At 46.7% G+C, this 13,941-nt stretch overlaps 1 non-coding gene and 1 pseudogene across 1 annotated transcript; one reads left to right on the forward strand and one right to left on the reverse strand.

The window, feature by feature from the left end:
• The first annotated feature begins 2,867 nt into the window (after window positions 1-2,867).
• On the forward strand, window positions 2,868-2,974 carry LOC128780033 (U6 spliceosomal RNA). Its single transcript, XR_008426033.1, has one exon. It is a non-coding gene; the product is annotated as a U6 spliceosomal RNA (small nuclear RNA).
• Window positions 2,975-10,113: 7,139 nt separating this feature from the next.
• On the reverse strand, window positions 10,114-10,901 carry LOC128779922 (olfactory receptor 3A3-like; annotated as a pseudogene).
• Between the last annotated feature and the right edge of the window lie 3,040 nt (window positions 10,902-13,941).

The raw sequence follows: 13,941 nt of genomic DNA on the forward strand, positions 1-13,941 counted from the left end.
GAGGGGAATTTTGAACTTCATTTTCTCCCCAGAAAATTCATGGTGGGTTTATATTTGCAGTATCGTGCACGTGGGACTGTTATTAGGGCTTGTCATTTGACCTTGATGCCGAGCGTCTGATGAGATGCAATGGTTGGGCAATGGTGGCTGGAAATAATTGGGATGACAGCAGACAAAGGAGTGAACTTGCGGGCACTGGTACACCATAGATTTAATGGGTAAGCCCAAAGGGTTAAGTGGCACAACAATCTGTCAAATGTGGGGCATGCGTGCTGTTAGGGGTGTACCCTTCTCTCTCCTGGTTTCCTCCCTCAAGGAAGTTGATGCCACACGGAGATGCAGTGGAACACGCTGTTGGTGGGTAGCACACACAGGCACACATTTCTTCACCGAGTGGTTAATTTGCCAAAGGTTCCGAGTGTGGGGCACTGGGTCTCTTTCTTCTTCCCTTTCCACCCAGCTGGGTGGGGAGGCCGCAATATTGGAAATGCGAGTCTGCTCTGCAGGCCCAAAACCTTCCTCCATGGGTTGTTCGAGTCTAGACAGGGGGTGGGGGCTTGGGAGGGAATTCGCAAGCTCAGTCTGCCCCTATAACAAGCTGTACCCGGTGTAAAAGTTGTCTTGCTTCCCCTTCTGCTGGGGCTTTTGTAGTGTGTGTTAATTGGCTCAGAACTCTGGCAGGAAGAGGTATGCTATTCATTGGCCCTTCCCTACTCCTCCAAATTCTCAAATTAAGTGCCGTTATTTGTATCTAAGTTTCTCAGAAATTGTGCTGCCAAGCATTCAGGAGTGCGGTCCCAGACTGAACTCCACGCCCCCGCTCCTCCTCCTTCACCATGTTGGCTGTGGGCCTCACACCTGCCTGGGGACCGTGAGGAAGCCTCACCCTTCTCCCCCTCGTCTGCACACCAGGGCTCTTCTCCATGCAACCATGTGCAGCTACTCCATCGGGTTCATTGTATTTTCCTCAACAGTCTCTTTATGTTTTGAAAAGGTTAGCCACAGATTGATGGGTTCTCCTTAGTTTCTTGCCTTGTATCTGGACGACCAACCACAAAGAATCCCATGGTTGGCATTACCTAAAGGTAGGTAAGTATTGGAGCTCTAGGTCCACCAGGCAGCCTCCATTTCCTTCTGTCTACCTTCTTTCCTCAGATGCTAAGATTCCGCAGATCGGTGGATCTGCTCATGTACTGACACGCCAAGGATTGGGAGGGTATCTGTGGAAGCATCAATTTTCCAACATTCCAAACTTGGAACTTGGAGATAGAAAGCAGCCCAGGAGTTCCGGCCACGATGGAGACATAGGTAGAAATGCTTCACTCCCTCACACAACCCAAAGAAGAACAAGAACAAATTTGAAAACGAAAAACAACCAGAACTGCCAGATATTCAAACTTCACGGACGTGCGACAACCCTGCAGTTAAAGAAACATTCGTCCAGACTGGTAGGAGGGGCGGAGTTGGGCAGCCGAGGCGGAGAGGATGCCCAGCCAAGGAGGTGGCTGATGGACCAGTTGGTCCCACATTCGTGGGCCGATAAGCTGGGAGGAACCATTGGGAAGCGAGACAGACCACAGAGCCCAGGGTTTCAGCATGGGAAACTAAAGACCCAAAACCCCTGGATGTAAAGATCCGCAGGAGTTGTGGCAGTGAGAGAGGCTCTGAGGATCACAGGAGAGTCTGTGGGAGAGGCCCGCAGGGTCCTGGAACGTACACAAACCCCCCATGTGTGAATCAGCATGTGTGAAAGACCACAGTCCACATGTGGGAAGTGAGGGAAGTGACGGAAGGTGGGGCTAGAGCAGAGCCAGCAAGTGTCATTGTTCCCTCTCTGACCCCTCCCCCACAGACAGCACCACAGCTCAGCCAAGAGGGCTGCCCCGCCCTGGTGAATACCTAAGGCTCCGCCCCTTACAACATAGCAGGTGCACCAAGACAAAGAAATATGGCCCAAATGAAAGAACGGATCAAAACTCCAGAAAAAGAACTAAGCGACAAGGCGGTAGCCAACCTATCTGATGCAGAGTTCCAAACACTGGTAATCAGGATGCTCACAGGGATGATTGAGCTCGGTTGCAAAAAGAAGGAAGAAATGAAGTCTATACAAAGCGAAATAAAGGAAAACATACAGGGAGCCAGAAGGGAAGGGGAGGAAACTGGGACTCAAACCAAGGATTTGAAACAAAATGAAGAAATAGACACCCAACCGGAACAGAATGAACAAACAAGAATTCAAAAAAATGAGGAGAGGCTGAGAAAGCTCTGGGACAACTGTCAACGCTCCAATGTCCGAATCATAGGGGTGCCAGAAGGAGAAGAGGAAGAGCAAGAAATCGAAAACTTCTGTGAAGAAATAATGACGGACAACTTCTCCAATCTGGCAAGGGAAATGGACTTCCAGGAAGTCCAAGAAGCTCACTGAGTCCCAAAGAAGTTGGACCTAAGCAGAAACACACCAAGACATCATAATAAAGTTACCCAGGATTAAAGATAAGGAGAGAATCTTAAAAGCAGCAAGAGAAAAGGAGGCACTTACCTACAAAGGAGTGCCCATAAGGCTATCAGCTGATTTCTCAAAAGAAACCTTGCAGGCAAGAAGAGACTGGAAAGAAGTATTCAAAGTCATGAAAGGCAAGGACCTACATCCAAGATGGCTCTATCCAGCAGAGCTATCATTGAGAATGGAAGCGCAGACAAAGTGCTTCTCAGACAAGGTCAAGTTAAAGGAGTTTGTCATCACCAAGCCCTTATTATATGGAATGTTAAAGGGACTTATCTAAGCAATGGAAGATGATTGAAACCATGAACCGTGAAATGACAACAAACTCACAACTATCAACAACTGAACCTAAAACACAAAAACAGTGCTCGCTTTGGCAGCACATATACTAAAATTGGAACGATACAGAGAAGATCAGCGCGGCCCCTGCGCAAGGATGACACGCAAATTCGTGAAGTGTTCCATATTTTTAAGAACAATCTGACAATAATAGCCAGAGGGGAGTGGGGAGGGGACAGTGAGGAGAGGGGATTACAGGAACTACTATAAAGGACACATGGACAAAACCAAGGGGGAGGGTGGAGGTGGGGGAGGGAGGTGGGTTTGGCTGGGGTGGGGTGGAGGGAAGGGGAGAAAATGCAGACAACTTGTAATTGAATTAACAATTAAAAAATGGAAAAAAAATATATAAAAAATATCACTAGACAAAGAACATGTATGAAAAAAATAAGAAACAAAACTAGGCAAACAACTGGAACAGGAATAGAATCACAGAAATGGAGATCACATGCAGGATTATCCATGGGGAGGGGGAGGGGGGGAATGGGGGGCAAGGTAGAGGGAATAAGAAGCATAATAGGTAGGCACAAAATAGACAGGGAGAGATTAAGAATAGTAGAGGAAGTGGAGAAGCCAAAGAACTTATATATATACAACCCATGGACATGAACTAAGTGGTGGGGGGAATGTTGAAGGGTGGTAGGGTACAGGGAGGAGAGGGATAAAGGGGATAACAAAGTTGGGAAAAATTTTAAAAAGAAACAAAGAAAAGGAAATGTTCCACAGATCTTGGGGCCAGAGGTGGTTTGGCCTCAGCCAGCCCATATTTCAGAGTTTATGGGGGTAATTTGTCACCTACTTTTGTTGTGGATGTTTCCCTGGGGTTTTGGCCCTGCTTTCCCATTCTCTCTCTCATTTGTTGGGGCTGGGGGAGTCGAGGGAGGGTTGGGAAGATTCAAAAATGATGTTTCCGGCACTGTTGCCAGTTTCCCAGAATCCAGAAACTGTACTATTCCGTATCAGAATAATTAATAAAGATGTTTTAACTTCGACACAACAGAATACAGACACAAGTAGAAGTTGTGGGCAAAGTGGAGGAGATGTGAGGACCTGGATCTAAGTACTGTCTCCACCCACTCCTGCAAGGACAAGAAGAATACGCATTACGGGGTGAGCGGGTTCTACAGCGAATGGCAGCGGTTTCCTTCCAGAAACTCCGAGGAGCTGCTCCCAGCTGTTGTTTAGAGGAGTGCTTTCCAACTCCTTTTGGTGAAGGACCTTTTGTTTCTTTCTTTCTGAAATTATTTCCAATCCATAATGGTTAATGTTTTTGGAAAATGCAGTAAAATTAGCAGTAAAATTAACTGGAAAAAGACACACCAAACATTATTAGTTTCACCAGACATGAAGTCTGTCTGCATATACTACACCCTCGGGTTCTACACTTATCACAGGCCCGGAACAGTTGGCAGAGCACCGTCAATTTGCAAACTGAATTCCTTTCCTAGGACTGCAGTAGGTTGCAGGTGGACATGCATTGGCGGGGGGTGGGCATCACTGAACCCCCTGCACGGCCCGTCCTTGTTTTGTGAACCTCATTTTCAGTAGTTGTCATGTGGAGGGCACAAGACTATTTTAAAGGCAGAGTCAGCTTGTAGCTTTCTGCAGAGGCAAGCAGAGCACCCTGGGGAATCGTAGCCACTGACTGAGAAGGGCCAGGCCTGGAGGTGAGGTTGGGCTATGCGGAAGCTGGAGGAAGGAGACACTTCTGGCCCCACCAGCACCCATGGAAGCCCAGCCTTCTAAGCAGAAGTCCATCGGAGTCTTTATTCCCACCTGATACTGACTGCATTTGACAATGCCAGGGAAAGGGCTGGCACGGCCAATAGGTGGCCTCCTGAGGGGAAAAGTGCCCAACCTACCCACCGGCTGCCACGCTAACACGGGGAGAGAACCTCTGTGCTGCCATCATCTTGGGCTCCAGCCTCACATCCCTCGCTTTGGAGGAGACACTGTTCCGTAACGAGATCGGTTCCTGCAAACCCCTTTGCAGCACTGTGACATAATCCTGTACCCCTACCTCTACCTCCCACTATGTGCCGGTTCCTGGAACAGCCCATCGTCCTGACCTGGTCAAGTGTGTAATCTCCATGTCGGGTAGCATTCACGTACTAGTATCTGTGACTATCCCCTACCCCCTTTACCCTACATAATTTTTTGCCACCTGTCAAGGTGCGGGCATTCATTTTGTCTTGCAGCTGCCCAAAAGGCACCTCATGTGTAAGTTTCCCTTAGTAACTCAGTTACCATAGTGGAGTGGCCAGCCTCTTTCTTTGGTCTTTCCCTGCCCTCCGAACACCCAGGTAGACTTTTGGCCCTGGGATCGGTCCCTGGGGCTGTGTGGTCCTAACGATTGGCGAGCCACCCAGGAGAGTGAAGAAATGGGTCTTGGCAAAGAGGCGTATGTGGGACAATTCCTGCGTTGGCCATCTAATTCCATGTGGGGACGGGTGGCTAGATGCACGTGGACAACTGTGTCAGTGGGGGGACACCCCCAAAATGCCAACCGGTCTCACGCACTTGTTTGTGGAGCTACACGCCACATGTTGTGGCAAGGGAAAAAAACCCACGGCCCCAGCTGTGGGGTGGCCCCTCTTATGGGTGATTCAGCTCCTGAATGGTGGCAAATGTGACTGCCAACTGCTCCCAAATTTACAGGTGACAGTTCAGGTTTGGGACGACTTCAAACCCCCCCTGCTACACAACAACCTCAGGATTCTCTGTCTGTCTCGATCCCACACTGAGAGGCCAGAAGAGGTGGCCAGTGGGAACGGGAGGACGAGGCGTTGGGGATGTGGATGTGGGCCAGCTTACGCAAAGCATAAGCTCATGTGCGAGACACTGACGTCAAGACGCAGCAGTCAGTGAAGACCTACTAGGCCTGTCTGACTCCCCGCTTCACCTGCCCCTATGGGGTCATCTAGTGGTGCAAACTGCCCCATCACCACCGCACCCTCATGCCAGGTCACATCCCGGGCCACCTCAAGGAGAAATGAGGAGGGTGGGTCATGGCAGGGAAAAGCAGCCCAAGAGTAAGGGAATTGCCTGCTCAAGGTTGACCAGAAAACATATGATATATCTTTTTTTCTGCTTCTTCTTTCCATAGTTCCTCTCTAGACCATGGGCTCTGAAATCTGGAAGGAGCATTTATCGAGCATTCATTCCTCTGTCTCCGCCTAGTGGCGACCCGGGGAGCGTGCAATCAGGCGCCACATTCAGTCATCAGATGAGTACAGAGAGCCTAAAGGGTGCTGACGCGCCCCTGAGGTTGAAGGGCTGTGTGTGCCGTCCCTGAGCGTCTATCTCCAGGGAAGGATTTCCAAACAGGACAGACTCTGAGCACTGGTTCGGGAGACATTCCGAAGCTTCTTCAGGTTCCCTGCTGCTCGGGCTGTTCCACACTCTTGACTTGCTCTGTCTGCAGTGCACTGGGCGAGGCCAACAGGAAGCCCTTCCACAGAGACACGGAAATAGCAGCCCAGGACGCCTGCCTGTCTTTTTCTTTCCTTCAGCACTTTCTGCCCTGGCCACGTGGACCTTCTCTGCCTCCCCACTGTTGAGCTTGCGGTGTGCATTTCCAATGGGAACAACGCTGCCAACGTGCCCTCCAGAGGCGCTGCCCCAGCATACACCGTCCTCAACAGCGTGTAACAGTCATTGTAGCCTCACTCAGACTGATGCAAATGTTCGAGATTTTGCCCATCTGATGCGCAAAAACATCTCTGTTTTAATGTGCCTTAAAAAAAAAGTTGTTAGTGAGGCCGAACATCGTTTCTTTGTTTGTTTGTTTATTTGTCTTTGTATTTCTTTTCTTATGGCCTGCATGTTCACCTTCATAGATTCATAGCCTATTTCTACATTGTGTGGTTTGCTTTGCTTTAAAAAATTCCTTGTTAACAAATTAGCGCCCTCAAATTGACACGAGCAATCTCCCATTTGTCCCTTGCTACACATACTTGTTCAATTTTACATAGCCACTTGATTGTTTTCCTCCCCTGGGGTTTCTGAGCTCATATTATTTTCAACACTCTCAGAAGATAAGATATCCACCTGTCCCTTTCTCTAGTAGTTTTAGTGTTCCATTTTCCAGAGTTTACTCTTCGATCCACCTGGGATTTACCTTCTTTTAAAGATTTCTTATTTATTTATTTTTAGAGTGGGAGAGAGGGAGAAAGAAGGAAACACCAAAGTGTGGTTGCCTCTCGCGCACCCCCTACTGGGGACCTAGCCCGCAACCCAGGCATGTGCCCTGACTGGGAATCGAACTGGTGACCCTCTAGTTTGCAGACCAGCACTCAGTCCACTGAGCCAAACAGCTAGGGCTCAGTGCAATTCCTATTAAGACACCAAAGGCATACTTCACCGATCTAGAACAGATATTCTGAAAATTTGTATGGAACCAAAAACAGCCCCGAATAGCATCGGCAATCTTGAGAGACAAGAACAAAGTTGGAGGGATCACAATCCCCGATATCAAACTACACTAAAAGTCCACTCTAATCAAAACAGTCTGGTACTGGCATAGATCAATGGAACAGAATGGAGAGCCCAGAAATAAACCCAGGTCTTTGTAGTCAACTAATATTTGACACAGGAGGCAAGAGCATACAATGGAGTAAAGACAGTCTATTCAATACATGGCATTGGGAGAACCGGACTGGTACACGCAAAAAGGAAAAAGAAAAAGAAAGTAGACCACCTTCTTATACTATACACCACAATGAGCCCAAAATGGATAAAAGACTTAACTAGAAGACATGATATATAAAAATCCTAGAGGAAAATACAGGCAGTAAGATTCCAGATATCTCACATAGTAATATTTTCCCCGATGTATCACCTAGAGCAAAAGAAATATTAACAATGGGACTACATCAAATTAAAAAGCTGGAGAAATGCACAGCTGAAGAAATGATGCTTAAAATGAAAAGGGAACTAACTGCATGGGAGAACACATTGGCCAACGAAACATCAGACAAGGGTGTAATCTCCAAAATATATAAAGCACTTATACAACTCAACACCAGGAAGACAAATAACCCAATTAAAAGATGGGCAAAAGACCTGCGTAGACATTTCTCTAAGGAGGACACCCAGATCACCCATAGACGTGTGAAAAAATGCTCAACTTCTCTAGCCATGGGAGAGATGCAACTTGAAACCACAATGAGATATCACCTCACAGCTGCCAAAATGGCTGTCAGTAATAAATTAACAAACAACTCGTGATGGCGAGGATGTGGAGAAAAGAGACCCCTAGTGCACTGTTGGTGGGAACGCAGACTGGTGCAGCCACTGCGGAAAACAGTATGGAATTTCCTCAAAAATCTAAAACGGAACTGCCTTTTGACCCGGTGATTCCACTGTTGGGAACATACCCGAGAATTCCGAAACACCAATCCAAAAACACTCATCTACCCTCACGTTCATAGCAGCACTATTTACAATAGCCATGAGTTGGAATCAGCCTACTTGCCCATCGGTAGATGAGTGGATCAAAAAACGGTGGTACATCTACACAAGGGAACACTACGCAGCAGAAAGAAAGAAGGAACTCCTACCTTTCGTGACAGCATGGATGGAACTGGAGACTACTATGCTAAGTGAAATAAGCCAGTCGGTGAAAGACATAAAACATACGATCTCACTCATAAGAGGAATCAAATGAACAAAATAAACTAACGAGCAAAATACAACCAGAGGCATGGAACCATGGAACTGACTGACAGCTGTACGTGGAGAAGGGGGAGGCTGACTGACTGGAAGAAGGTGAAGGGATCAGTCAAAGAACGCAAATGAAGGTCCCATGGACATGGACAACACTGAAGGGATGGAATATGGAAGTGGGGTGCGGGCTGGATGGGGGACGGGCGAAGGGCAAGGAGTGCTACAACTAATAGCATAAACAATAAAATATTTTTAAAAATTAAAATAAAATGAAATACATTCTGGTTCAATCCCTGGCAGGGCACATGTACGAATTAACCAATGAATGCATAAATATGTGGAATGACAAATTGATATGTCTCTCTCTCTCTCTCCTTCCTTCTCTCTCTCTAAAACTCAATAAATTAAAATTTTTTTTTGAATAAATAAATGCTGTTTTGGAAGAAAGCCCCAGAAAGAAAGTGAGAAGACGAACAATTTAGAAAAAGATTGGTAAGCCAAATAATAAACAAAAGTTAAGAACTTTAAAATGAAACTATCTTTTAGAAATCTCCATAAGACAAAGAACTCAGAAGAAAATTGTACATCTGACAGGAAGATGGAATTCGTGGAATAAGAATTATAGACAGTTAATGTGCATGTGGTATGACCCGACCTATGTAAAATAAAACATATTTTCTTAAAATCGCAACCCTAGCCAGATGTCTTGGTGTGAGCGTTATCCTCTCTGCCTCTCGAACATATCCTCAGGAAAGAACTTTTTAAAATGTAGGGTCATATATCCTGAGAAGAAAATTAAAAAAAGAGCACTAGCTGTTGTGGCTCAGTGGATTGAACAATGGTCTGTGAACCAAAGGGTCGCGGGTTCGATTCCCAGTCCGGGCACGTGCCTGGGTTGTGGGCCAGGTCCCCAGCAGGGTGCATGCAAGAAGCAACCACACACTGATGTTTCCCTCCCTCTCTTTCTACTTCCCTTCCCCTTGTTCTAAAAATAAATAAATAAAATCTTTTAAAAAAATCAAAAAAAAAAAAGTACAAAACTGTTAATAGGGGTTAGTGCAGAGACTCAGATTACGAGAAATTTTTACTTTCCAACAACACAACTTTGTATAAAGCATGAATGGTTTTATAATAAGCATATATTACAATTGAAAAGAATTAAAAATGTCTAAGCATGAAGAACTGTAAATACACTGTGGTCTCAGTTGTGTTTCCTGCTCAAATGTGCAGGTACACACATTTGTAGTTCAAAGAGACCTGAAGGAACCATCAAACTGTTCACAGTAGTTCTCTCAGCGGGGTGTGGGGAGATGGTTGAGTGTATTTTTCATCATTTCATAAGTTTCTGTAACTGCAAAACTGATCCAATGAACGTATTTTACTTCCATCAATGGAAGAAAACATTTTAAATTGCAAACTACGCCACAGAGACATGTGATCCCTGCCGGAATGGTGGAAACCTGGCACATAAAATAGGATTCACCAAATGGACCTTCTACATTAACTTCCAAGCTCCTGTATTATTGGACTCACCCTCAAGCATCAGGTATGTGTCAACCTCACTGTTCAGAACACGTGTGGCCTCAAGTTGAGGTGACAAAGGCCTAGCAGGCACTTTCTTTCCCAAGGACCTTAAACAAAGCCTCCTTCACCTCCTCGTTTCGCATGCTGTGGATGATGGGGTTGAGCATGGCAGTGAGGACCACAAGCAGCTCAGAGAGCACCTGGTCTCGCAAGCCAGAGTATGCGGAGCTGGGAAGGACATACCAGAGCACTGAAGTGATAGAGAACATACAGACCACAGTGATGTGAACACCACAGGTGGCAAAGGCTTTCCTTCGGCCCTCAGCACAGTGAATCCTGAGAACAGCAGCCACAACGTGTATATATAGGAGATCACAACCAGGGTGCAGGGCGCGAGAGCCACCAGAAAACTAAAGAAGAACAGGGCAAGTTCATTTGCCTGCGTGCTGGAGCAAGAGAGTTTGAGCAGTGGAGGGAGGTCACAGAAGAAGTGAGTGATGAGGCGAGGTCCGCAGAATTTGAGTAGAGCTGCAAGGGTGGTGTGGGTGAGTGCATTGGCCAAGGCAAGAAGGCAGGAGATTGAAGCTAGTCCTGTCCGGGTTCTTCGGCCCATGAGGACTAGGTAGGGCAGTGGCTGGCAGATGGCTGCATAGCGATCATAGGACATGGCTGTGAGCAGGAAGCACTCCCAGGGTGCCAGGAAGTGGAGAAGGAATATCTGGGTAAGACAAGCACGATAGGACATGGTCCACACTGATGCCAGCAGGTGCACCAGTACCTGAGGCAGCGTGCTGGAGACATAGGCAGTGTCCAGCAGAGACAGGTTGCCTAAGAAGAAGTACATGGGAGTGTGGAGCCGGGAGTCCATTACGATAAGGCTGACAATGCCCAGGTTCCCAACCGCAGCCACTATGTAGACCAGCAGAAAGATGGCAAAGAGCAAGGGCCTCAACCCCTCAGTGTCGGTCAACCCTTCCAGAAGAAACTGGGACACTAGGGTCCCATTTTCCAGCTGCGTGGAACCACGCACAGAAACCCGCACCTGTGGAGTCCAACACACGGTCAGATGAGGGTGTTGGTTCGGAGTTCAGTTGACAAAAGGGAGTGCGGCTGAGGGAAGGTGCAGAGACAAAGAAGACAGGTTTCAGCCGACGGGATGAAGGCTCAGAATTAGAGGAAGGAGGTCAGGCTGAAGAGCCCCGTGGTAAGGTAGAGGCCAGCAGAATGGAAAGGGTAGCCCCCTCAGCCCCCACAGCAAGAGGAGGTGCACACACCTTGACGTCACAGTGCATGCACCTCCTGTCAGGGTATCAGAGTCAACCCCTCGGAATCCTCTCCCTGAATAAATGACCCTGGACCTTGTAACTTCCTGAAACGGCCCCATTATTTCACCATTGCCAATGCAGCAGAACCCCAATTCAGGATGAGTGATAAGACATCAGCCAGGTCCCTCTCTCTGCTCTTCTGAACCTTTCAGTGCCTTCCATACCACTCAAAGTCAAAGCCAAAGTCCTCCCCAGGGCCCACCAGGCCCTCTGTGACTCGCCCTCTCCTCTCCTCTCTGATCATCAGGCAACAAACAGGTCTGCCAACTCCTTGCCCGGTATTGCATGTCCAGACCTATTCACACCAGCGAACATCCTTGCCTGTTACTGCCCTCCTCTCCAAGGCTAATTTCTATAGCTGCTTCCTCATCTCAGTCCTTGGAAATTCTTTTCCACGGGAAACTACTCAATGCCACTGAATTGTTTGCTTTAAAATGGTTACTTTCGTGTTATGCCAATTTTACCTCAAGGAATAAGGAAGCAAAACAAAGATTTTTTCAGACGTGTACCAGGAGAGATAATTAGTTGTCAGCCGAACACCTGCTCTGTGACAAAGGATGATACGAAAACGTTGCAGGTTCGATCCCGTGTCAGGCTGTGTGTGGGAGGCAACCGATCGATGTTTCTCTGTCATATCAGCGTTTCTCTCTCTCTCCCCCTCTACAAATCAATAAATGTATTGCCGCGTGAGGATTAAAAAAATCAACACAGCATGTCCACAGAAAGACTTGTACATAAATTTTCCTCTCCACTCATTGAATCACAGCCCCGATTTGGAAACAACCCATGTGTAGTGAATCAACTCGTGGTACAACTGTCCAGCAGAAAACCACAGAGCAACTAGGAGGGATGAACTACTGAAATACTCAGCTGCTTGGAGGGATCTCAAAGTAACTATGCTAAGTAAAGCAGGTGGACTCAAGAGTACCTCCTGTGCAATTCCGCTCAAATGAAATTCTAGAAAGGGCGAATCTAACCTACATTTGTTGCCTGGGGGCAGGATGTAGAGGAGGGGATTGACTGTGAAGAGGCGCACGGGGAACTGTGAGAGTGATGAAAAGGTTCTGTCTCGACTTCTGCTGTACACAGCTTTGTCATACTCACGGACCTATACAGTTAAAGTGCGTGCACTTTTCCATATGTACCTTTTGCCTCAACTAAGTTGTGCAAGAACCAAAGAGAGAAAGGATGACCCAAGAAATGAATGGTAAAGTGGTAGTTTTGAATCAAACCATATCTATATTATATTAAATGTAAATTTTCCAAATACTTCCATTTAGAAACAGACATTATTGGAAGGATTCTTTTTTTAAAAAACCACACTACTGGCTGTTGACATGAACCACAGTTAAAGTACAAAGACACCAATAGGTTGGACGTACGTAAGAGGATGGACAACGGCATAAAAAGGAAATATTGTGCAAAGAAGGCTGATGTAGTTATATCAATATTAGATAAGTCAGTCTTCAAGGAAAACTGAATTTCCAAAGATAAAGGGATCAGTTTCATATTAGTAAAAGTAGGGATTGATCCACGGGGAACATCCCACAATCATAAATATGTGAATGTCTGTTAACGTAGCTGCAAAATACGCGAGGCACAAACCCACAGACTTCATACTTGAAAGGGGCAGGTCGAGAATCACAGCTGGAGATTTTTAACATCCTCCCTCAGTGAGTGAGAGACGGAGACAGCGCAGCCTGTTCAGACGGAGAACAGGGGTTGGCAAAGTACAGGCCCCTGGCCAAGGGCGGCTCACTGCCTGTTTCTGAATAGCCCGTGAGCTAAGAATGAGTTTTCACTTTTAATGGGTGGTGAGGAGGAAGGTGGGGGAGGAGGGGAGGGATGAGAGAGGGGGAAGGGAAGGTGGGGGAGGAAGAAAATGGGGGAGGAATGGGAAGAAAGAGCAGCAGCAGCTACAGTGACGCTTGTGACTGAAGAAGCTAAACTTTTTACTGTCTGGTCTTGTACATTAAAGGTGTGTTGTCCCCTGGCCTGGCTGCTGTGGCTTGGTGGATTGAATGCCTGCCAGTGAGCCTAAAGGTCGCTGGTTCAATTCCCCCATGCCAGAGGCAACCAATTGATATCTCTCTCACACACTGATGTTTCCCTCCCTCTCCTTCTCCCTCCCTTCCCCTCTCTTCAAAAACAAATAAGTAAAACTTGTACAAAAGTTGTGGCCCCTGACATAAAAGGTCTGAACCATACTATCACCTACCTCAAGTGAATCTATGTTTAGAACACTAAATACGAAGTCTGGATTTTAGATCTGTGTAGATCATACACTCTTTTCAAGGACAGAGGGTATGTTCACCAGGGTAAAGCATTTGCTGGACCCAGATCAATTCTCATGGAATTTAATATTTTAGAAATTAAAATCTTACAGAGTATGCGTTCTGACCAGCCTGGTCTTGTTCCCCATTTTAAAGGAAAACTTTCAGCCTTTCACCGAGGCGTATGGTGTTAGCTGTGGGGGTTGTCATATAGGCTGGCCTTTATATTATATTGAAGTATGTTCCCTCAATCCCCACTGGGTTGAGAGTTTTTATTTGTGTCATGAAAGGATGTTGAATTTAGTCCAAT

This window comes from Desmodus rotundus, chromosome X, assembly GCF_022682495.2.
Source record: "Desmodus rotundus isolate HL8 chromosome X, HLdesRot8A.1, whole genome shotgun sequence".
Classification (NCBI taxonomy): domain Eukaryota; kingdom Metazoa; phylum Chordata; class Mammalia; order Chiroptera; family Phyllostomidae; genus Desmodus; species Desmodus rotundus.